This window comes from Heterodontus francisci, chromosome 1 (assembly GCF_036365525.1).
Source record: "Heterodontus francisci isolate sHetFra1 chromosome 1, sHetFra1.hap1, whole genome shotgun sequence".
Lineage (NCBI taxonomy): Eukaryota > Metazoa > Chordata > Chondrichthyes > Heterodontiformes > Heterodontidae > Heterodontus > Heterodontus francisci.
The window spans coordinates 170255901-170281379 of record NC_090371.1 but is presented as its reverse complement, the minus strand read 5'-3'; the positions used below and the strand labels follow the sequence as shown (position 1 = coordinate 170281379).

The following is a 25479-nucleotide window of genomic DNA, read 5'->3' as shown; positions in this document are numbered from 1 at the left end:
GGAGGATGGTAGACAGTGGTGTTCCCCAAGGGTCAGTACTGTGCCAACGGCCTTTTTTTGCTATATATAAATTACTTGAATCTTGGAATACAGAGTAGAATCTCAAAATTTGCCGATGATACCAAATTTGGAGGTGAGGCAAAGTGTGAGGGTGATATGAACTACCTGCAATTGGACCTAGGTAGGCTAGCAGAATGGGCAGACAGGTGGCAGATGGAATTTAATACTGACAAGTGTGAGGATGGTGCATTTTGGCAGAAGGAATAGGGACAGGCGATATATACTTAATAGCATAGTTCTAAAGAGTATGCAGGAACAGAGGGACCTGGGGGTGTATGTGCATCGATCTTTGAAGGTGGCAGAACATATTGAGGTAAAAACAAGAAATGCTGGAAATACTCAGCAGGTCTGACAGCATCTGTGGAGAGAGAAGCAGAGTTAATGTTTCAGGTCTGTGACCCTTCATCAGAACTGGTAAAGGTTAGAAATGTAATAGGTTTTAAGCAAATAAGCATATTGAGAGTGTGGTTAGTGAAGCATATGGGATCATGGGTTTTATAAATAGAACCATTGAGTAATAAAGCAGGGAAGTTATTCTGAACATTTATAAAGCTCAGATTAGGCCCCAACTGGAATGTTTTGTCCAGTTCTGGTCCCCATGCTTTAGGAAGAATGTGAGGGCCCTTAAGAGAGTGCAGAGGAGATTTACCAGAATGGTTCCAGTGATGGAGGATTTTAGTTTCAAGGTTAGGTTGGAAAAGCTGTTTTTGTTCTCCTTAGAACAAAGGACAATAAGGGAGATTTAATAGAAGTGTACAAGATTATGACAGGCTTAGATAAGTTAGACAAGGAAAAACTGTTCCCATTAACTAATGGTACAAGGATTAGGGGACACTGATTGTAAGTTTTGGGCAAGAGATGCAGGGGGAATATGAGGAAGCACTTTTTTACGCAGCAGGTGGTAATGACCTGGAACTCGCTGCCCACAAGGGTGGTGGAAGTGGAGCCGATCAATGACTTCAAGAGGAAGTTGGATGGCCACCTGAGAGAAATAGACTTGCAGGGCTGCAGGGATTGAGCTGGGGAGTGTGACTGGCTGCAGAGCTCCGTGAAGAGCTGGCGTAAACTCAGTGGGCTGAATGGCCTCCTTCTGTGCTGTAAATGACTCTATGACTCCATGAAAGGCCAAAGCCCATGGTCCAGGCCACCACTAAGACCTGATGAGTGAAAGAAAAGAGGAAATAAATCGGCAATGGTGGTTTGGGATTTCAGGGACTAAGGATTGTAGGAAGATGGAAAGATGCAGGTTTTTCTGCCATTTGACATCACCCTACTGAACACCTATTGTAACATTGAAGTATGTGTGTGTATTTTGCAAAAATGCCCCAAAAAATGTAGGCAGTCTTTGTTGTGGCTTAATTCTTTCAGGTGGCTGTGATTATTGATCTTGGAGCTTCATCAGCCATAGTAAAATTAAGATGCTGGGTTGGTTTGGAATCCAAGTTTGTACTTAATTACATTCCTGAACATTTCAGTTAATCCCTTGATTGACAGGAAGAGGTATTTGATCTGTCTGCTGTTTAATGGCCTGTCTTTGTCATTGGGCGTTTGAATGAGGTTCTCTTTGAAGTTAGCTCTTTTGTTGTAGTATTAGTCTGGGTGAAACCTAGGTGGTTCTTGAACCTGGCTAGATTGATGCTGCATATCTTGGCCTGTCTTGTGGATATCATGGACAACTGGTCCATTTTATCTTTTAGGAACACGAGAGTTCTGTACACACCCACAAATTCTTCCTGATTTGCAGGGTTTCCCCTTGAATTTTTCAGCATTTTTCAGATTATGATCCTGGAGCTATAACACATGAAAAGGTTCCAAGTGCTTGGACAGAAGTGTCCTGAAGTAATGAACGTTAACAACATATTGCAGGCAAGGAAAACTTCAAATTTTAAAATATATGAACAGCACTTGCTTTCTGCATTTGAGGAGTAAAGCTGTGAACTATTAACCAGAGAATTGCAAACATGACCGAGAGTTGTAATGTCATAAGTCAAAGGTTAAGGTAACTGATGTAATGTTGGATCTCTAAGTTATTTATAGCCTTAACATTCAACCTTTGTGTCATTTTCTCAAGTTTTTGGAATTTTTATTGCAGATGAATGTGATGATCTTTCTAACTTTATGTGAACAAAGAAGATAAGGATTGTTTTCACGACAGTGGTTGCATAGTAATTTGAATCATGGCATTGTTGTCCCTTATTCTGCTAGTCACATGTTTAGCCATTTAACTTTTATAAAAGATTGGGTTTGTTGCTAACTGGAGAATCTTCAAAATAAATAAAAATATAAATGCTAGAAATACTCCAGGTTCTTCAACTGAAAAGGCAAAAAGTAGCGTTAACATTTCAGCAGAGCCTCTGTCAGAACTGTTGATTACAAATATTGTTTAACCAAAATGTTAACATGATTTTTTTTTAGAAATTTCAGTTGTTTTGATTATTTTGACCATTGTTGGAACAGTACTGACAGAGGGTTCACTCCTGGAATGTAAAACCATTTTACTCTTTTCCATTGTTGATGAAGTTGAGATATACGTTTTGTATTTTAAGTTGCTGTTCCAGATTTCCTGTGAAATGGCATTTTTAAAAAAATTTGCATGTAAAATAGACAATTCACGTGAATAAATAACTTAGAAATACACTGTGCAGAATGGTACAAAAAATTCTTTGTAGCCTGAAGGAAACGTGTAAGAAATCTCCATGTTTTACAAGATGCATGTTGTTCCCTTAAAGTTTTACTTGTGAAAGTTCAGATAGGAACCAATTTTATTGATTAGCATTAGCAGGTACAATGTTCACCACTGTTTTAAATATTTCAATTGTAGACTATTGATTCAAAGATTTTCCTCAAAAAATTTGAATTATCCAAAAATCTGAACTATGCTATGTAAATAGCATAGCAAAGTAGGAATTTAGTGCTAAATATTGAATTGTCAGATAACTTGAATTAAGCAACTTTGAATTAAAAGTAGTCTTTATACTTTTCAAAAACATTGGGCAGAACTTTCAGATGACTTGCAGGTGGTTATCCTCAATGTTCCTGCTCTTTAGTGGTAGAGGTCACCGGGAAGGGAGTTCTGTCAAAGTGGGCTTGGTGAGTTGCACAGCACACAGGGAATGGTACATATTCCAATGTAGTTGTGATGGAGGTGACAGGGCCTACTGGCATGGGTGCCAGTCAATCAGACTGCTCTATCCTGATGCTGTCAAGCTTCTCGAGTCTTATTGCAGCTGCTCCCATCAGGAAAGTGGTCGATATTCCTACACGCTCGTGACTTGAGCTTTGTAGATGTTGGAAAGGCTTTGACTGGTCATGAGGTGAGCCACTCATTAGAGGAGCAAACCTCTGGTACAGATGATGATTTGTGACAATGCAATCCAACCCACCCTCCACAAAATAAAAAGAACAAGTTTAGCATCAATTCAGCCAACTTTTCATGGAATGCATTGAAGTTCTATTTACTGAATTTGTTCCATTATTTTGGAAATCAGTTTTGAAATTTATTGACATACAAAAAAATTTCTTGGCTGGTGTAGACCCAGTGTTTTGCCACCGTATAAAGTATTTTTGTACTTTTTAATTTAAAAGAAATGTGAATCATATGTTAAGTCAAAATTTTAGTGCAGATTTTGAGCATGTCATCAAGTATTGAATGCCAACCTAAAATATAGTTGCCATAGTGTTTAAATGTGCTGCATGCACTCTTTGCTATCCTGGCAGTAAAAAGAAATCCATATTTTTTGGGTCCCATTTGTGTAAGATTATGTTCAGACCACATCAGACGTAAAAACTACATGCATACAAATTAGGAGCAGGAATAGGCCATTCGACCTCTCAAGCCTGCTCCGCCATTTGGTAAGATCATGGCTGATCTGATTGTGGCCTCAATTCTACTTTCCTGTCTACCTGTATAGCCTTAGACTCCCTTCTTAATCAAGAATCTAACTCAGTCTTAAAAGTATTCAATGACCCTGCCTCCACTGCTCTCTGGGGAAGAGAATTCCACAGGCTAATAACCCTCTCAGAGAAAAAAATTCTCTTCATCTCCGTCTTAAATGGGAGACCCTTTATTTTTGAACTGTGTCCCCTAGTTCTAGTCTCCCCATAAGGGGAAACATTCTTTCAGCATCCATCCTTCAAGTCCACTCAGCATCTTATATGTTTCAATAAGATCACACCTCATTCTTCGAAACTCCAATGGATGCAGTCCCAACCTGTCCATCCTTTCCTCATAAGGATAACCCCTTCACCCAGGAATCAGTCAAGTGAAACTTCTGTGAACTGTGTCCTTTCTTAAGTAAGGAGACCAAAACTGAACGCTGTACCCCAGATGTGGTCTCATCAACTGTAGCAAAACTTGCTTACTTTTATATTCCATTCCCCTTGTAATAGGCAACAACATTCCATTTACCTTCCTAATCACTTGCTATACCTGCATACTAATGTTTCTGATCTTGCTATTGTATTCTCACTTAATAAATTGAACCTGTTCTTCAATTCAATCATACATTAATATTTCATTTATTCCTCAAGGCTGGTTGGACTAACCATTACTTTCCAAGCTCTACAAGCATTCTAGAAACACTCATATTATTGTAACTATAACATGAAATGAATTCCAATAATTTTGTACTAGTATACTTCGGACATACTCCCATTAAGAGTACCCTCCTGTTAAGTAGGTGACAATGGCAGAAAATCGATCATATACTTAACAGGAATACATGCACTGTTGATGGATGACAGTTGAAAACAGGTGAGTGTTTCTGGTTTCTGGCATTGTTTTATGAATGGCAATGTGCTAGGCTGTGTTCAGGTGAAATGTTCTACATTCATTTAATTCACTTCACAACAACGACGACTTCCATTTATATAGCACCTTTAGCAAGGCAAAATGTTCCAAGGCGATTCAAAGAAGTGTTATCAAACAAAATTTGACATCAAGTCACATAAGGAGGTATTAGGGCAATGACCCAAAGCAGGGTAGAGCATGGATACCCGACCTGGACCCAATGACGTGTGTCGGGTTCGGGTCGGGTCGCTCTTCCAGGTCCGGCATTCGGGCTCGGGTCAGGTTGGGCAGGGTCGGACGCAGTGACAGCCAGCACGTCAAGGCAGGAAACACTCCGCACTAGTCTGCACTGAGCAATTCCATCGAAGGTAGATCACAACCTCTTTAATATAACCAACTTTATTCCGGTGGTCGGGTCGGGCGTAGGAAAAAATGAAAGGACTCGGGCCGGGTCGGGCTCGGGTTGGATGTGGATTTGTCGGGCTCGGGTCGGATTTCATTTGCAGACCCGAGCAGGTCTTTAAGGCAGGGTATAAGAGGGAGGCTTTAAGAATTGTCTTAAAGGAGGAAAGAAAGGCAGGGAGGTTTAGGGGGGGAATTCCAGAGCTTAGGGCTTCGGTAACTGAAGGCACGGATGCCAGTGGTGGAACAATTAAAATTGGGGATGTGCAAGGAGCTAGAATTGGAGGAGTGCAGATATCATAGAGGGTTGTCAGGCCTGAGAAGGGATTTGAAATCAAGGATGAGAATTTAAAAATGTTAATATCTGATCATGAGGTTGAGGTCCCAGTTGAAGTATGCACATGTGTGGAATGGTCTTTGAAAAACTCAGAACAATACATTAATTATAAATAAGAGGTGGCCATGGAAGTTACTTCTGTGTTTATATCAACTTTACTTTCCAATAAGATATCAGATAACTTATGGCCAAAGCTCCCTGTAATTAGTTTGGTTGGAACATATAAATTAGGAGCAGGAGTAGGCCATTCGGCCCCTTCGTGCCTACTCTGCCATTTAATAAGATCATGGCTGATCTGATGGTGGCCTGAACTCCATTTTCCTGCCTACCCCCCGATACGCTTTGACTCCCTTGTCAGTCAAGAATTTATCTACCTCGGCCTTAAAAATATTCAATGACCCTGCCTCCACCACACTGTGGAGAAGAGAGTTCCAAAGACTCTCAACCATCTGAGAGAAAAAATTTCTCCTCATCTCCGTCTTAAATGGGCGACCCCTTATTTTTAAACTGTGTCACCTAGTTCTAGTCTCCTCTACAAGGGGAAACAGCCTTTCAGCATCCATCTTTTGTTAAGTCCCCTCAGTATCTTCTATGTTTTAATCAAGTTGCTTCTTACTCTTCTAAACTCCAATGGATACAAACCCAACCTGTCAGTTGGTAGCACTTTCACCTCTGAGTCAGAAGGTTGTGGGTTTAAGTCCTACTCAAGATCTTGCGCACTAAGGCTGACACTCCAGTGCGGTACTGAAGGAGTGCTGCACTGTCAGAGGTGCTGTCTTTCAGATGAGACATTAAACCAAGGCCCCATCTGCCCTCTCAGGTGGACATAAAAGGTCCTGTAGCACTATTTTGAAGAAGAGCAGGGGAGTTATCCCATTTTCCCCGATGTCCTGGCCAATATTTATCCCTCAATCAGCATCGCAAAAACAGATTCTCGGGCTGCTGCGTTTTCTACATTACACCAGTGACGACACTTCACTTCAAAAGTACTTCATTGGCTGTAAAGTGCTTTGAGATGTCCACTGGTCATGAATGGCACGATATGAATGCAAGTTTTTCTTTTTCCCCATGATGCAGTTCTCTTCCTCTGCACAGTGCTGATGCTTGGGAGGTATCTCAGGAGTATTGCACTGAGCAGCATGAAAGCTTCTACCATGTGGCATCAAGGAGCCCTAGAAAAATTGAGGTCAGTGGGAGCCAGGGGCTGATTAGAGTCATACCAAGAAATATGGTTGTGGTTGTTGGAGGCCAATGATCTTAGCCCAGGATATCACTGCAGGAGTTCCACAGGGTAGCGTCCAAGGCCCAACCATCTTCAGCTGCTTCCTCAATGAATTTCCCTCTATCATGATTACACAGTGTTTAGTACCATTCGAGACTGCTCAGATACGAAAACAGGTTTGTGCCCGCATGCAGCAAGACATTCAGGCTTGGGCTGATAAGTGGCAAGTAACATTCGTGCCAAGCAATGACTATCTTCAACAAGAGAGAATCTAACGATTTTTACTTGTCGTTCAGCTGAATTCCCCACCATCAACATCCTGGGGGTAGAACTTAACTGGACCAGCATATAAATACTGTGGCTGCAAAAGTAGGTCAGAGGCTGGGAATTCTGTGGGGAGCAACTCACCACCTGAATCCACAAAGCCTGTCCACCATCTACAAGTCACAAGTAAAGGAGTGTGAAGGAATACTCTCTTAGCTGGATAAGTGCAACTCTAACAATACTCGAGCTTGACACCTTCCAGGAAAAAGCAGCTCGCTTGATCGGCACCCCAACCATCACATTAAACATTCATTCCCTCCACCACTGATGCACAGTGGCAACAGTGTGTACCATATGCAAATACACTGCAGAAACTCACCACACCTCCTTTGACAGCATCTTCCAAAACTGTGACCTCTTCCACCTAGAAGAACAAGGGCAGCAGACGCATGTGAACACCACCACCTGCAAGTTCCCCTCCAGGCCCCACACCATCCTGACTTGGAACTATATCCTTCACTGTCGCTGGGTCAGGTTGCACTCCCTCCCTAACAGCACTGTGGGTGTACCCACACACCACCTCATGGACTGCAACGGTTCAAGATGGTAGCTCACTACCATAACCTTCTCAAGGGCAGTTATGGATGGGCAACAAATGCTGGTCTTTACCATTGATGGTCACATCCCATGAAAGAATTTTAAAAAGTGTATTGATGAAGTGAAGTGTGATTGAAGAGGTAAAGTTAGTTAGAGGCAAACTCAATCTCCGCTCTTACATTAGTGTTTGACTGCCAGCTCCCACATGTCTCACACAGACAGGGACCACATTAAAATAAACCTGCCGTATTCTTTTAACTCGATGTCCCATTTTAAGGGGTCTTCCAGACTTTCCCCAGCAGTCTTTCTGGGGCCAGTAAACTCGTACCTGTCCCAGTGGCAGCAGAGCTCAGTGATCGTGTCATGACTTAATGTCATGATGCCACTGCTCCGTGCATGTGCCAAAATGTTATAGCCAGCCCATGCTTGAACTAGCAGGTCAGTTACAGGAAGACTGGCTGCACATCCGAAGGTAAATGTAGGAGAGCCGTGGAGTTATCTTGCTTTTCAAAGATTGGGCTGTTGTATAAAAGCAGCTTTAACAAATTATAGAACCTTCCAGTGATAGTTCCACAAGATAAAAGTGATGTTTTCTGCACCAGTCCCTTGCACCCCTTTTAAGTTTATTGATTGTTGTTGTTGCTGCTATAAGACCCTATTTATATCCTGTTGTGTCTTTCTGTATCTGGCCAGGATCTTCCTCAATGTTGAGGAAAGTTCCGTAACAGTCAGCAATGTTAAAGGCACATTCCTGGCCTGTTTCTGTGGCCAGATAAAAATGATCTAGTGGGAAAAGCTGTCCACAGGAACTTTTGAGCTTTATCACCATTGGCGCTTTTGACCGGAGGCAGGGAGTCAAACCACTGTTCAAGGAGAGTTTGCTCAGTATCAGGTTGTTTATACTACAGCAGTGATTCGAATATTTCCATCAAAGACAGTCCTCTAGTACAAAGGGGGCATGAGTGTATTTGGAAACTTGTAGAATTAATTAGAGTAAATCTAGTTTGGATTTTTTTTAATTGCTGATGTTGGTAGGGGCTTTGAAATTTTCGATGCTTTTGAAGAGTGATTAACATTTAGAATGTTGACATTTGTTTTGGAGTGGAATCTTTTGCCCCAGTTCGAACTGTGTGGCAGAAGAATTTTTGGACAAAAGGCATTGGGTAGGTACGTCTGTAACTAGAGACTATTAACTTAACAGCTGAATGCAGCACAATAGAAAGAGTAAACTACTCTCTAAAGCCAGCAATGCCTCATAATTACAACAATACTTAAAGTGATCGTTGGCCTCGTCTTGGCAAAAGCTGAATGCAAAAGCAATAAAACAAGTATTACTGAGAACACAGCTTTTTTGTTTACTTGTCGCAAAATAGGACAGTTACACTGCTGACGTCAATCTCCATTTTTCTCATTAGTCTGTAGCGTTCCAATCAGGGTTTTTAAATTAGCTCTTTTGTGCTTATCAACATGAGGGATGTCTGTTCTGGGGAATAAAACACTTTCCATTCTGACCACATTAGTAAGTGTAGGGAACTCCCACAAAATGGATGCCATGGTCAAATACAGATTGGAGCTAAAAACTGCCCTACACCAGTCTGACTTCTTGTATCTTTTCCTATACTGCTTTTGTGCAGCCTTTCTGACCGTGATTGAATTCTGAACCACATGAAGTGGCTTGATTGTTTCCATTTGGAATTTATTTTGTCTTCAATTTTCCACTTTTCCTTAAGGGTATCTTAGAGCAGTAATTACCCTGTCCCCCATTTCCAGCATGGAATACTGACTGTAGCTGATTTGTTTCCTCTCCTGACCCCAGTGTACTGCAGACAATTCTAACATTCAAAATAAGTGAACTCAACACACACTAGGTCAAACTTGAGACTTTACAGATCTGGATAGCTGTATCACCATCATTGTATTTACCAGCTTTATTTTTGTTTGACAGTTACCAGGTTTGGATTTCTGTCTTGTAATCAGACTTACTGAAATAGCCAGTGTGGCACACGACTGTGAGTCTTTGATTTGTGTTGTCCAATAGAAAGCAGTGACTAACCTCAGATGTGGCTGGCTATGTTTTAGCCAAATGCACTAAATTTAGTAGACTATACCTTACAGACACTCAAGACAGTATAGATAAATTTGCTTCACATATATATTTGCTTAACATCTACCACCATTCAGTAACCAAGGAAGTAAATAACTCTCAATGATCAAAAAACACTTGTACACTCTACATTTAGTCTTATTATTTTAGCGGCAAATGAACAAAAAGGTTAAAGTTCACTGTGCGAATCTGAGTATTGAGATCACATCCTCAAGGGCAGTGACTATTATTCATTTTTTATTTACTGATCAAAAATGCTGTTAGCCACATCTGGATTTCCCAACTAGCCACATGTGGCTGGCTATTGGCTAACGATCTGGACAAAATTGCTCTGACTTATTAAAGACCTTGTTGACTCATAACGGTTCAGCAACATTAAATACTCATTTTTGGATCTCCATCCCCAAACTCCTCCATCTCCAAACTCCTCCATCTCTCGACTTCCCTTCCCACATTTAGAACCCTCTCAAATATGTCCCTTCATCCACACTTTTGATCATCTCTCCTAACGCTTCTGCAAACATTTTGGGCCAGACTTTTATTTTCAGTTTGGATGACTGGAACATTTCCAGGTCCCAATGCTGCGATGCTAACATGGTGCTATTTATAAATGCTAAATAAGTAATTGGCTTGGGAGCAAGTCCAGCGCCCAATTCGAGGCACCAGAAGCGTTATGGAGGCAGGAATGGAATGGAATTTTTAAAGGCAAACGGCAGCCATTGCCAGGGATCTCGGAGGGCCTGTATGATCATCAGAATGCTTCCCCCACCCCACCCCCACTGTGCTCTTCGGACCTCCTGCTGTCCAGGAGGTTGCATCTGCTGCAGTTCATCCTGGCTGCTCTGTCCAATGTCCAGTGGCCTGTTCCCATCTCAGCTCCCTCAGCTGGGTTTGGTGCATTCACCAGGCCTTCCCGTGCCAATCCCAGCTGCTACAGTGATGCCAGCGGGCTCACTTCCCTATCCGTTTTCCTGCCACACTCCACTGTGACATGAAACTCTTGACAGCTGCAGCAGTAGCCACACTGAGACTCATCTGGAGCAGCTAAACTTTATTTGCTGCCTATGAATTACTGTAATCAGCCCTACCCATAGCCCTTATGGTCCTCCGCACTGTTCACATCTTCACAACCCTGTCATTTTCCCTCCATGGAGGCTTCCCCGTTCCCAATCCTTAAAAATTGCTCACTGACAAGCTTGTTAATGAGCTCAACAGGCACTTAAATAGAAGTGTGTACCAACCCGTTCCCTTGCTGCTGGCGGCACTTTGAGGCGGCATGACCCTGTGCCGACCTCCAGGAATGCAATATTCAAATTGTGCTCGCAGACTTTGCCGCACTCAGCAGGGTTTGAAAATCTGGCCCTTTGTGCCTGTCTGTTTTCTCTGTAAAGTACCTTGCGATGCTTTTCTACATTAAAGGTGATATAAATGCAAGATATTGTATAAACGTTGCTAAATGAAATGCATGTAGTTTAAACTGCAGGTTAGTATGATATTATTGCTTTCTTTCAATATCAATGTAATAGAATCATAGAATGGTTACAGCACAGGAGGTGGCCATTTGGCCCATCGTGTCCGTGCAGCCTCTCTGCAAGAGCAACTCACCTAGTCCCACTCCCCTGCCTTTTCCCCGTAGCCCTGCAAATTTTCATCGTCAGATAATTGTCCAATTCTCTTTTCAAAGCCACCATTCAATCTGCCTCCAGCACACTCTCAGGCATTGCATTCCGCTTGCTATCAACTCGCTGCATAAAAAACTTTTTCCTCATGTCGCCGTTGCTTCTTTTGCCAATCACTTTAAATCGGTGCCCCTGCTTCTCCGTCCTTCCGCTAACGGCAACTCTTTCTCCCTATCTACTCTGTCCACACCCCTCGTGATTTCCAACACCTCTATCAAATCTCCTCTTGATCTTCTCTACTCCAAAAACCCACAGCTCCATCTTCTCCAATCTATCCACGGAAATCAACTTCCTCATCCCTGGAACCATTCTTGTGAAACTTTTCTGCACCCTCTTAATGCCTTCACATCCTTACCAAAGTGTGGTGCCCTGAATCACACACAATACTAATCTTTTACACAGGTTTATCATAACTTCCTTGCTTTTGTGCTCTATCCCCCTACTTATAAAAGCCAGGATCCCATATGCTTTATGAACAGCTTTTTCAACCTGTCCTGCCACCTTCAATCATTTGTGCACATATACCCCCAGGTCCCTCGGCTCCTGCACCCCATTTCGAACGGTACCCTTGATTTGTGATTGCCACTCCTCGTTCTTCCTACCAACATGAATCACTTCACACTTCTCTGCATTAAATTTCATCTGCCACTCGTCCGCCCATTCCACCAGCCTGTCTATGTCCTCTTGAAGTTGATCACAATCCTCCTCACAGTTCACAGTACTTCCAAGTTTTGTGTCATCCACAGATTTTGAAATTGTGGCCTGTACACCCGAGTCCGGGTCATTAATATATATCAGGAAAAGCAAGGGTCCCATCACCAACCTCTGCGGAATCCCACAACATGCCTTCCTCCAGTCTGAGAAACAACCGTTCACAGCTAAAGTCTGTTTCCTGTCAGTCAGCCAATTTCATATCCATGCTGCTTTTGTCCCATTTATTCCATGGGCTCCAATAGCTGAAGCAGTTTTAAGCATTATGTCTAAAACCCACCCTTTGTAGTTCTGCTTTAAGGCACAGAGGTAGATTGTTTTGTCAGTTATCTGTTTGCTTTTCACATCTGCATTGAAATTATCCATCTGGTTTCGATGCCAGTAAATCTCATTTTCATCTCTGTATTGTTTAGTTTCACAGGGTGTGGTTGATAATTGTTGGAAGTTTCAAACATTTATTTTGATTGTGCATGAATTTTCCCAGGAACAGTTGATGACAAAAATGCTCAGAGCAAACAAATTATCAAGAATTTTTGAAGTCACAAATGGGGGTGGGGGAGGGGTGGTGCATTGTTGGGGATAAAATTTGGCTAGGAACCACTGTAAGATAACAAATATTGTTCATTTCTGTATCAGAAAGATGTCTCAGGTCAAGACAATGGCGTGAACAGAACATAATGTAAAATTATATTGTTAACCAGAAAAATGCTATAAATTGAAAGCTGTGTTTTTCTCCGGTTAGTGCTATTTGTGATGGAATCCAAGCATTTCCTGTGCCCTTGATAGACTTGCACAAGTCACCGGAACTCTATTCATGGCCTGCCCAGTTGTGGGATGTTGAATGAGTATTGGATTTAGACCAGAAGATCTCCATTCTATATTTTCCAGATGTCCTTTCTTAGAACCTCAAACCTACTCCTATTTATGTCACTGGTTCCCACATGAACCACGACTTCTGATTGCTCGCCTTCCCACAAGGCACCACATCAAAGGTGACTAAATAAAATAAGAGCCCATGGTATGTGAGGTAACATATTAGCATGGATAGAGGATTGGTTAGCCAACAAGAAACAGAGAGTAGGCATAGATGGGTCATTTTCAGGTTGGCAAGGTGTAACTAGTGGAGTGCCACAGGGATCAGTGCTGGGGCCTCAACTATTTACAATTTATATCAATGACTTGGATGAAGTGGACAGAATGTATAGTTGCTAAATTTGCTGATGACATAAAGATAGGTAGGAGAGTAATTTGTGAAGAGGATATGAGGAGTCTGCAAAGGGATATAGATAGGTTAAGTGAGTGGGCAAAGATTTGGCAGATGGAGTATAATGTGGGAAAATGTGAAATTGCCACTTTGGCTGGAAAAATAGAAAAGCAGCATATTATTTAAATGGAGCGAGATTGCAGAACTCTGAGATGCAGAGGGATCTGAGTGTCCTAGTACACGAAACACGAAGTTAGTATGCCGGTACAGCAAGTGATTAAGAAGGCAAATGCAATGTTGTTGTTTATTGTAAGGGGAATGGAATATAAAAATAGAAATGTTTTGCTACAGTTGTACAGGGCATTGGTGAGACCACATCTAGAGTATTGTGTACAGTTTTGGTCTCCTTACTTAAGAACGGATATAATTACATTGGAAGCAGTTCAGAGAAGATTCACTTTACTGATTCCTGGGATGAGAGGGTTATCTTATGAGGAAAGGTTGGACAGGTTGGGTCTGTATTCATTGGAGTTTTGAAGGATAAGAGGTGATCTTACTGAAACATATAAGATCCTGAGGGGACTTGACAGGGTGGAAGTTGAAAAGATGTTTCCCCTTGTGGGAAGTACTAAAACTAGGGGGCAAGTTTAAAAATAAGGGGTCTTCCATTTAAGACAGATGAGGAGAAATTTTTTCTCTGAGGGTCGTGAGTCTTTGGAACTCTCTTCCCTGGAGAGCAGTGGAGGCAGGGTCGTTGAATGTTCTTAAGGCAGAGGTAGACAGATTCTTGACAAACGAGGTTGTCAAAGGGTATCGGGGGTAGGGAGGAAAGTGGAGTTGTGTTCACAAACAGATCAACCATGATCTTTTGGAATGGCGGAATAGGCTATTCCTGCTCCTAGTTCGTATGTTTGTAAGCAAATCATTAGATTGTTCTTTGAGCAGCCAAGAGAATGTTCTGGAATTTTGTGCAATGAATGTGGGAAGGGTGGAGACCCAGAGTATGGTGGAATCAAGTGAGACAGCTTCACTTTACCAGTAAATTAATATTTTATTCTCAAGAGGAAGATGTGCTAAAAGTTAACTTGAATTTACTTACTGAGAAATAGAAGTTCACTGGTTGGAAACATCAATATTCTGCTGAAAGTGGCTGTGCAATCCACACTTTCAAATGTCTTGAATTTATCTTTACTTGTTGAATTCTGACAGAATCCTTTATTCTGGTTCCTGTAGGTGACAATGAGTTGCAAGTCCTGTAATGGACTTCAGTTTATTATTGCAGGCTGCTAAGCATTTTCTCCAGAAGCACATACAATGTAGTGAATGTGTAGAAATGAGCCAGTTTAGGTACAACTACTTAAAAACAGTCTAAGTTTTGGCTTCTGTGAAACTTGTTTCAATGTCTTGCCCTCTTCTCAAGAAAGTGCTGACTCTCGTTGGGTTGTAGTTCCACAGTTTCCAGCAGCCCATGTGGTCATACTTCATGTGTGGATGGAGAGCATCACAGTTGAGCTCCATGTTCACACTTTAGGTCCAACTATGCACTTGCAAGAAAGGGCCACTAAAAGTAATCAAAATCTTTGTTGATTGTTTTCCCCTAACTTGCCCCAGGTCATTGAGGTCAGTTAGTATGCCCTAACTACTGCCATGATTGAGATCAACTAAATAAACACAAACTAGAATTTAAGTATGGACTTTTTGGTCTTTATGGCTCAGTAGCAGTATTTTAACCCACCGGGTCATTGCGTTAGCTAAATTCTTTTTTTTCTTTTTATTAAATGCAGGAAAAAGTGCATATCAGTACAGTCTTAAACAGTTGATGAACATATTGCTGACTGAGAAAATGTTCAACTATCAGGAAAGATTGAGCAGAATGAGCTGTTTTCTCAAATAAGAAACCTGATGGAGGCCTTTAAAATTATGAAGCGATTTGATAGGATGCATGTAGAGAAATTGCTTCTACTTGTGGGTGAGTCCAGAGCAAAAGAACATAAATAAAAGAGAGTGCTAAGCATGTGGAGTGGTTAAAGCAGGTAATAACATTGATGCATGTAAGGGGAGGCAGGTTGCTCACCTGAGGGAGAAAGGAATAGAGGGATTGGGGGGCAGGATGGGAAGAGTGGATGGTAATTCGAATGAGTGAAGAATGTTGATTCCTCTGGAAGACACTTTCAAGGTCAGTGTCCTAACGACTGCATTTATTTTGTTGTTCTGAAGTCTTTAGATTTTCTGATCAGCATAGAGCCTGATAAGAATGTCCTGTTTTATTTAGTGTATTGCTTTATATGAGTTTGTTCATTAATGTTTGAAACACCAATGCCTTTAATCTACTTGTCTGTATTCATTTGGAAGTATTTAATTGTATGACAGATTTTAAATATTTCCTGCCTGATTTTCATTTCTCCCCATAATTGTTGTTGTTACTTTACTTGATTTTCTATGTTAATGAATCCAGTAGAACATAGGGTAGTATCAATAGTATTTACAATCTGAAACACGATTAAGATCCTGAAACGAGTTTCCAGAAAAGGATTTGCTTGAAATTCATGACCCACTTCCTTTTTGCTAAGAGCTGCAATAATCCTGTTCTCTTTGTATCAGCATTACTTGAGAGTACCATTTCCATGTTTATTTTTTTCTCTATCGGTGACTTTTGATGTAGTAAAAGGAATAACACTTCAGGTAAGAGTGAGACAACAGACTTCAGTCAATCAGGCAAATGCATAGTCGAAACATTTGCTTTCTGGTGTGGAAAGGCCATTTCTAAAGTTATTGCCAGGATTCACATGAATATATTATGATTTTCATAGCACAGACCATTCTTGTAGTTCTTAAAGGAGGCTGTTACACAGTTGGATTATTTAAAGAAACCACCTTTTTCTTTGAGAAGCTTAATGTAAAAGGGGATGCTGACACCTTCCTCGTGTATTTTTCAAAAACTATACAGAAATAGTATTGTTGGTCAAAACACTTTCCAGATTGGTTACAGGTGATTAACCTGCAGTTAACCTCGTTACAGAAAGAAAGAAAAAATACAGATAAATGGATTCTGAGCCTGAGTTGAGTGGCTTATTCAAAGGCTTATTCAGAAAAGATTTCTAAAGGTGAACAGAGAAACCTTTGGAGAAGGGAATTCCAGTGAGTCGGGATGAGGTATATGACAACATGGCTGCCAATGAATCAGGCATGAAAAGGATGTTCAATTAAAGGAAATTTTGACATCCATCACTTGATGTTGGAAAGGCAGTCTGACACTATCAATGTAGTCTTCGGGTGGACGGAGTGCTGGAGAGGTGGAGCTGTCATGTGCATACATATTGAAACCTGGCGATTATGTCGCTGAGGATAAGCATGTAAATAAGAAAGAGGCCAAGGAAGCACAGCGCTTGAGCATTCAAAGTCAGCATTGCAGGAGAGAACCAGTTATGTTTACCCTCTCTTTTTATTTAAAAAGTGTAGGTTTTATTTTTTTCTGCAAAGAATGTGACAGCCAGACCCACTACTCCATTTAATTTAAAATTCCCTGATTCCCTATTCTATTGAGTTGTCTTTTACTCGTTGCGGCACTCATTGGGCGGCGCAGTGGTTAGCACCGCAGCCTCACAGCTCCAGCGACCCGGGTTCAATTCTGGGTACTGCCTGTGTGGAGTTTGCAAGTTCTCCCTGTGTCTGCGTGGGTTTCCTCCGGGTGCTCCGGTTTCCTCCCACAACCAAAAGACTTGCAGGTTGATAGGTAAATTGGCCATTATAAATTGCCCCTAGTATAGGTAGATGGTAGGGGAATATAGGAACAGGTGAGGATGTGGTAGGAATATGGGATTAGTGTAGGATTAGTATAAATGGGTGGTTAATGGTCGGCACAGACTCGGTGGGCCGAAGGGCCTGTTTCAGTGCTGTATCTCTAAATCAAATCAAATCATTGCATACGATTCTCACTCCTCCTAGGCTACCTGTCTCAAACACATATACAGGTCAGGACCCACAGATACAGAATAACCTTGTCTGTGCACCATGTTTCTGCAATACTTGCCTTGTACTGCGTTACAGTTTTTTTGTAGTATGCAGAATGATTAATGTGGATTTGTATTAACATAGGTAATATATAGGAGCGAAATGCAGATGCTTACAAAATTTCATTCAGGAACAAATGCACTTAGGCCCAACTGTTTGCCTATGGCTCTCCCTTTCTAGCCCAGTGGGTATCTATGATTTTTCCCATCTTTGTGCCTGTGATTGTGAAGGATGTTGAACAAAAATAGCTCAGAACCGCAAAAAGTTTTGACTATTCTGTACTTTGCACATTTATTTTACGAATTTTATTTTCATGTATATATAAATAACAGGAAAACCAAATTTATAAGATTGACAGTCTTTTAGTGTTCTATATGAACAGAATAACTGTAAAAATAATAAAAACATGTTATTGAGGTATCTGGTGCACAGAAATAGAATGGCTGGTTTGATTTCCCCTCTACACCCTCATTACTTTCAAATCTCAGCCATTTTGCATAGGGGAGTCTCAGGGAGGGAAAGTTGGATGAGTTGAATCCAGTGGTCCATTATTGTGCGACACAGTAGCATTGGTACTAGCATGACATGAGGTATTTGATCTAGCTGCCCTCCCAGAAATAGATGTTCTAAAAAATTTGTTGTCAGCATGTGGGTGACATTGATAAGACTACATCTTATTGCCCCAGTCCTAGATTGGCCTGAGAAGGCAATTGTGGGCTTTTGTCTTGAACCACATCAGTTCTAGTTATGGTGTCAGGAATAAATGTTCTCAGGAAATAAAAACATGTATTGTATAGTTTCTTATCACATCTCTCTCATACACCTCAAAAAGTCTTCACGTTAATGTTTTTGAAGTGCAATCGCTTGTTATGTCAATGACTAAAGCAGAAAATGCTGTATGTTTAAAAAAAGGAATAATTATGAAGCATTCTATGCATAATTGAGAATCTTGTTCCCTATTGTGCCTGCATATAGCATGAATAAGATTGTAGACACTCAGGTTATGCAGCTTCAGCACAACTGTAAAGGAAAGGACCAAAGTCATTGAAGAAATAGTTACTCGAAAAGCATTTCAGAGAAACCATTACCTTGAACTTTTGTTTGGAAAATGTCTCTGTGTTTATAAAGTGCATCCTTAGGGGCCTTTTGTACATCCAACTGCAAGAACACTGAGTGGGGGAAGGAGGTATCTGCCCTGTCTGTTGGCAGCACAACCATTTTTGGGTTAGTGTTCAGTGTCTCTTTAGAAGATGATTAAGTGACACATTGTGTGTCTTCTCCCTTGCCCTCCTTGCTCACCATTATCCTCTGTGAAGCACAACTCACAATCTGTCTTCCAAGCCAGTTAGAATTCTTTATTTTTAGTTTTACAACCCAGTTAACTTGGGCTGAGTTCCGGATATGGGCCACATGCATCTTGAGCATCGAAATGCAGTGTGATTTGCCTAAACCAAAAATGAGCCAATGAAATCAAAGTAAGAGCAAGGAGAGGTATTGTGAAAATGTGTAATGAATCCAATGAATGCATCTGTATATAAATAATTTGTTACTGGTAAAAGCTAATACCACTTAGAGCAGTAATGTAAAGAAATAATAAAATGGTTTGGAAAGAAAAGTGGCAAAAGCTGGAAACACATTCTAAGCTGCCCAATTCTCAGATACATTGTATGAAAAAGCTATGCGTGTCTTGGTCTCATATTGACAATTGTTCCTTTACAATGGAATGTCTCTTTTTCTTTTGTTTAGTTCTTTCATTGTGTGGGTCAAATAGTCACTCATTAACGTGGTACAGATTGCTGCATGAGGTTTAACTGTGAGCTTGCAAGGGATCTGTGGAAATACCTGTAAAGTAGAAGGCATTCTCATTTGGCAGATCATAGATGTTTGTATTCCCAAAATTGATTCCTCAGCCATTTGGATTTTTGAGGGGTATTTTTTTGCAGAGTTTTCGTCACCTGACTCTCGACCTTTTCTTGTAATGGCATTTTAATTCTTCTGGTATTTCTAACAAATTCCTTGGATTTTATTTTCTGGACTGGATTTGGTCTGGGTTCCGAAGAAGGGTCACTGACCCGAAACGTTACTGACCCGAAACGTTAACTCTGCTTCTCTTTCCACAGATGCTGCCAGACCTGCTGAATGGTTCCAGCATTTCTTGTTTTTATTTTTGGTCTTCTCAACTTTCTCTTATATGTGGTGACATTTAATTCTTGTGCAAAGTTTCATATCAACAGCGTTGCCCTTTGCAATATGATAAGCTCTGACTACATTGATCGTTTCATAGAATCATAGCACAAAAGGAGGCCATTCAGCCCTTCGTGTCAATGCCAGCTCCCTACAAAGGCAACTCAGCTAGTCCCACTCCTCTGCCCTTTCCCTGTAGCACTGCAAGTTTTTCCACTTCAGATAATTAACCAATTCCTTTTTGAAAGCCATGAGTGAATCTTCCTCCACCATACTGTCAAGCAGTGCATTCCAGATCCTAACCACTCACTATGTAAACAGTTCTTCCTCATGTTGCCATTCCTGTTTTTGTCAATCACCTTAAATCAGTGTCTTCTGGTTCTCAACCCTTACCCTTCTGCCAATGGGAACAGTTTCTCTCTATCTTCTGTCTAGACCCCTCATGACTTTGAACCTTCTTCTTCTTCTTTTTCTTCTTTCTTTTGGGCCTCCTTATCTCGAGAGACAATGGATACGCGCCTGGAGGTGGTCAGTGGTTTGTGAAGCAGCGCCTGGAGTGGCTATAAAGGCCAATTCTAGAGTGACAGGCTCTTCCACATGTGCTGCAGAGAAATTTGTTTGTCGGGGCTGTTGCACAGTTGGCTCTCCCCTTGTGCCTCTGTCTTTTTTCCTGCCAACTACTTAGTCTCTTCGACTCGCCACATTTTAGCCCCGTCTTTATGGCTGCCCGCCAGCTCTGGCGAACGCTGGCAACTGACTCCCACGACTTGTGATCAGTGTCACAGGATTTCATGTCGCGTTTGCAGACGTCTTTATAGCGGAGACATGGACGGCCGGTGGGTCTGATACCAGTGGCGAGCTCGCTGTACAATGTGGCTTTGGGGATCCTGCCATCTTCCATGCGGCTCACATGGCCAAGCCATCTCAAGCGCCGCTGACTCAGTAGTGTGTACAAGCTGGGGATGTTGGCCGCCTCGAGGACTTCTGTGTTGGAGATACGGTCCTGCCACCTGATGCCATGACTTTGAACACCTCTAACAAAACCTGTCTTTATGGAGAAACTGGGATTGTTCTCCTATCTATCCACATAACCATAGTCCCTTATCCCAGGAATCATTCTCATAAACCGTTTCTGGACCCTCTCTAAAGCAATCACAGTTAAACTCCAGAAAGCTTGTTCTGGAAAGATAATGCAGCAGCCAGTCTTTACTCAGTTTCACATTTATTGTACAAAGTAAAAGGACTACAAACATGTAGCTCCTCACTCATCCCCTCACTAGTCTCAGTAAATGTCTGCTTATAAGTGCTCAAGTAAGACCCCAAACAATTGATACACAATTAGCAGTTTAACAATCACATCCTTCCTAAAGTGTGGCACCCAGAATTTGACATAATACTCAAGTTGGGCCAAACCAGTGTTTTATACAGATTCATCATAACTTGCTTGCTGTTGTACTGTAGGCCTCTTTTTATAAAGTCCAGGATCCCATATGCTTTATTCGCCGCTTTCTCAACCTGTCCTGCCACCTTTAATGATTTGTGCACATATACCCCCGGGTCCCTCTGCTTCTGCACTCCCTTTAGAATTGTACCCTTGAGGTTATATTGTGTTTTCTTGTTCATCCTACCTAAATGCATCACTTCACACTTCTCTGCGTTAAATTTCATTCTGTCTGCCCATTCCAGCAGCCTTTCTGTGTCCTCTTGAAGTTTATCATTATCCCACTCACAGTTCACAACACTTCCAAGTTTTGTATCATCTGCAGATGTTGAAATTGTACCCTGTACATCCAAGTTTAGGTCGTTAATATACATCAAGAAAAGCAGCGGTGCTAGTACCAACCCTTGTGAACACTACTGTTTACCTTCAGTCTGAAAAACAACCATTCATCACTACTTTTTGTTACCTGTCACTCAACTAACTTCATATTTTATGTGGTGAAAAACCTTTTGTCTGTGTACATTGACAGAAACGCTTCCTTCCCCAATTAAACATTTAAGTTCGAGTTGTCATATCTTAATGCACCCAATGGTAGATGCACCATGTGAGGTGGGATTGAGCCACAGAGACAAGTAAAGTCCCAGTTTAATTTGCTACTCAGTGCTACCTTAACTGACTCCAGCTGTGGGGACACCGCCACTGACTGCAATGCCTCTGAGCAGAAAGGGAGAAAAAATTTGCTAGCGTTCCCGCTGCTGTAACCTCTGCTGGGCAAGGTGCGTGTACATGTGATGAGCGAGAATAGGGGGTCAGGCATGTATGTGAAGCCCTCAATGGTCAAATAACATATCAAAATTCACTGAGCTCATTCATAAAGAATGACCACTTGAGCAAGCTATGTACGGCCTCCACAGCCTGTGAATCTCTACCCTAACGTGAACCGTGCACATTTACAGCACGAAAGGATGCCATTTGACCCTTCATATCTATCTCTTTGCTAGAGTGATCCAAAGCTGGCCCACAGCCCTGCTCTCTCCCCATACCATCTGCTTAAAATCTTTATTCACTTTCTCTTGCAAAAGAGGCATAGGCTCCACCTCAGTTTGTTCCCATGGAAAAGCATTCCATGCTCTCGCAATTTTTTGCATAAAGAACTACCTCCATACTTCTCTTGTTACTCTCAGTAATCATTTTTAAATTGATGAGCCTTTGACACTGACTTCCCAACTGAAGAAAAGTGACTTTCTTTATTCACCTTGTTAAACCCACACAGGTTGACATCTCAGTGCTGATAAAGCTTTGGTCAAATTTTTAAACCCTATATTAAATCTCCCCTTGGCCTTTGCTGCTCCATTAGAAATGGCCTCAGTATCTCAAGTCTGTTCTCACAACAATAGATTCTCATCCCTGGTATCATCATCTGGGTAAGAGAAGGGAGAAAATTGCACAAAGCAATATGATCCAGTTTGATGGATCAGTGGTGCATGCCATGACTCTGAGTGCAGTGAGTTCCCAATCTTACATTTACTGTCTGGAAAGGTTTTGAGATCTCGAATACTTCCCCAAAGGCAGAGGGGGAAATTCAGAGGGGAGGCAACTTGAATGGCTCTTTTGCACCTCCCAGTGGTCCATTGCAAAGCAGCACTGCCAGAGGCTTTGTGAATCTGACTCTCAGCTTCCATCTGAGATATGATAGATTTGAGTTAAATTAAGAATGGCACTGGAAATAGATGTGCTTTTCTTTACTTCCATCTGCTAAAATTCATGGCAGTCCCTCATTTCTGCTGCCATTTCAATCCAAACCCATTTTTCTTTTGGGAATACCTGATCTGAAAGCTGTTTCCTTTCATAGAAACATAGAAAATAGGAGCAGGGGTAGGCCATTTGGCCCTTTGAGCCTGCTCCGCAATTCATTCTGATCATGGCTGATCATCCAACACAGTAACCTGTTCCTGCTTTCCTCCCATATCCTTTGATCCCTTTTGCCCCAAGAGCTATATCTAACTCCTTCTTGAAAACAATAGAAACATTTTCCTTTCCAGGCGTTATCTAGGAGCAGTTACTGCAGAGTGCACCAGAAATATCACCAGTTCAGCACCTGAACTTACTCTGGGATCTCATTATAATGAAGCAGGTGCACACTGGGGAGTACTCCTGAGCAGAACAAGAAGTCTGCTTCTTGCCCGAAGCAGCGCAACCATTTATTATTCAGAAAGTCAAAAATAAAAACTCATCGTGCTGTTCTGTGCTTTAAGAATTATGGTGCCTAAACATCATCTCTGGAACCATTCTGTCCACCTATTGTGTTCTGCCCTCAGACAGACCTTATCTCAAGCTTCACACATGAGATTCTCAAACCACTTAATTGGGAAGAGTTGCCGAGGTGGTTTCTGGTTGTCTTCCTCTTTTTTAGATATCTTTGGAGTATCTTCTCGGTAGTCTGCGACATGGACTAATCAACCTCAGCTATCCTTTCTGATGGGCTGGGCCACCTGCACTCATCAGGCACCAGTATCCCCACTGGGATTCAGAGCTGGAGTTCCAGTCTCTGCTCCCCAGGGGTCTCTGGAGTGGGGCCCAAACCCAACCCTTCTGACTCAGAGGCAGGAATACTGAGCCAGTGGTCTGGTGCGTTTGCCCCACTGGATATCGACCCAACTTAAAATTAGAGCTAATGTCAGGAGGCACTTCTTCAGACACAGGATAGTGTAATTCTGGAAGATTGATAGATTTTTGTACGGCAAGGCTAATAAGAGTTACAGAACCAAGGCGGGTAGCTGGAGTTAAAATACAGGTCAGCCATGATTTAGTTGAATGGCAAAACAGGCTAGAGGGGCTGAATGGCCTAGACCATGCTCTAGTAATTCCTGGTTCTTATGCGTACAGTTTCCTTTGAAATGCAGCTGGTGCTATTGGAGGTAGTCTGTTGCGAAGATCTCTGGTAATTGATTTGCATTAAACTTACATTGCTGCTCCTTGTTCAGGTACTGGCACCAGAAAGGCCATAGAGGAAGCTTGGATTTAGTGCTCATCAGGAGCAAAATACCTCTGCATTCCACCCATTTTTCAGGAGTAGGGCAGACGAAAATCAGTCTAATTGTCTTTATCCTTTGCAGTATGCTGAGATTATTAACTTTGTTGGCATTTGTCTGATAAGCATCTTCACTGCAGCCCTTAAAATCTAATGAGTCCTAATGGACCTCAAGAAGCATTTTGATAGATAAGTTATTGAGTAAACAGTGTATCCATGGTGCTTTATTTCAGGAATACAGTCCCTCACTGCTGGATACTTGAATGTGGTTTCCAAGCTTCAGAGAGCTTCAAGTTAATTGTAATGCAAATACAGCCAGGGAATTCACAGCCAATCAGACAAGTTTGTCTTTATGATTACCTGACACAGGAGGAGGGAGCTGTTAGTCAGTCGGCTGAAGAGAAATCGCGTGTTGCAGGTCTAACATTCTCCGTAGCTGTTCATTTAATTAAGAGGTTGCTTTTTTTCCCCCTGCAATTTTCTCAGGTGAATGTTAGAAGTTTTTTTTCCCTTTCTGAAAGGCCTACGAATGAAAGATGTCCACTTTCTCTGGCTCCTAGTGCTGCCTTCTGGGGCCTTAACTTAAAGGTTGGTGAGAGTAATTTATTGTTGCAGATATTCTTTGAGGTACCCACCAGAAGAGCTGCTTCTGTCACTCAGATGGAAAGCCTCCAGCACCGAAGTTCTTATAAAGCTATACCCCAGTCTGCTGAACACACATCTGGACTGCATCTCTTCTAATATTATCACCTAGCCTCGGGTCTAAAATCTGTTCGCTTATCTACAATAGAAAAGTAAGTTTAGAAACTGACAACATGTTAATCATCAAAAACATTGTGTGTGTATATATTTTTTTAAATAGTCTCTTTTATACTAGTTGTGCTGGTCTGTCATGTAAGCACTTGAAAGATTTGGAGATGCATGTGCTTCAGGCTGTTTCTATCAAATGACCATTTGGTATCGTTACTAAAACTGACATGTAATACAGTACAAAGTAAATGGACAACCATGGAGCTCATTCCAGAGTTTGAATTTCAGGATATGGAAATGAGTAAAACCTCTGCCTGTGTTAAAATATGATGGGGTTTTTGAATTGCACAGAATATTGAGAATGTAGATATTATCAGACTAATCTTGGATGCTGTAAAGAGGGTGCAGACATATAGCAAAGTCTTAAAAGCTTAAGGAGCTGGAGTCTTCATTACCTCGGCTGGGATTCACAGCTGAGGAGTCACCTGTTGAGTTTGTTGTACTGGCCCAATCCCACTTTACTGGCCCTGCTATCAGTCCCTCCTGTACCTGATGATGTTCTTTCCAGTGATAGTTCCAGTCTTCTGTGAACCTCTATCCTAATTCAGAATATCAAGCAAAGATTTGAAGCATCAGTTTTCCTCTTTGGTGAATTTGTGATGTTCCAAAAATCCTGACTCCAACATGCTCTTA

The 25479-nt window shown here is 41.6% G+C and overlaps 1 protein-coding gene across 12 annotated transcripts in view; it reads left to right on the top strand.

Annotated features, from left to right (window-relative positions):
- shroom3 (shroom family member 3) overlaps positions 1-25479 on the top strand; it is a 480123-nt gene that overhangs the window by 375783 nt on the left and 78861 nt on the right. For 2 of the 12 annotated variants that reach the window (XM_068038349.1, XM_068038360.1), the window contains exon 2: positions 15154-15338. The exons of 9 other annotated variants lie outside the window; for them this stretch is intronic. The gene's annotated coding sequence lies outside the window, so the exon portion shown is untranslated. Of the gene's footprint in view, positions 1-15153; positions 15339-24805; positions 24831-25479 lie in introns of those variants that run through there. One more of the 12 variants, XM_068038403.1, reaches the window with a different exon arrangement.